This window comes from Elaeis guineensis, chromosome 11, assembly GCF_000442705.2.
Source record: "Elaeis guineensis isolate ETL-2024a chromosome 11, EG11, whole genome shotgun sequence".
Taxonomy (NCBI): Eukaryota; Viridiplantae; Streptophyta; class Magnoliopsida; order Arecales; family Arecaceae; genus Elaeis; species Elaeis guineensis.
Genome location: NC_026003.2, coordinates 53,662,840 through 53,663,539, shown reverse-complemented (window position 1 = coordinate 53,663,539; position 700 = coordinate 53,662,840).

The window sequence follows — 700 nt, the reverse complement described above, 5'->3', positions numbered from 1 at the left end:
TTAATGAGATTAAAATATGAATAAATCTAATTTATTCTTTATTTTTTTAATATTATAAGTATTATAATTAGATCAAAAATAAAAAATAAAATTTTAATTTTTTCATAAAATTGATCTGCAGCATGCCTAGACTAGTTGTAGAATTGTTCTAATAACTTATCTAGAATAGATTTTAATTTGAATAGTTTCAATTTAAATCTTATTTTTTAGATATTACATGTGATGTATCAGATCTGAAAGCATGTTAATTAGATTGATTTTTGATACATGAGATGTATGCAAAGCATATATTAGTTAGATCTTAAATTGTATATGTGATATGTTAATTTAGATCTAACTAGTTTGTAGTTAAATTTATATTTCTGATTAAGGTGTTCCTCATGGCCGTCCAGTCATAAGAACAAAGTAAAATTTTAAGACCTTCTCTTTCCATTCAATGGGGTGTTCATATGACGTGTAGGGGTGCCGCGCATTCATCCTTAATCAGAAATCAAAATTTACTTTTCTGCAAAACCCTAGATCTTGAAATCCTAGGATTTATTTTACATGTTTTATTTATGAACCTAAACTTAATTAATGAATTAAGCTTATGAAATTAATTTAGGTCAAAAATTGAGAATTTTAGATCTAAAAACATTTTCATAAAATTGGGTTCGGACTTGGGTAGCTCAATTAGGTCTAGCAGTTGATCAAACTGAAT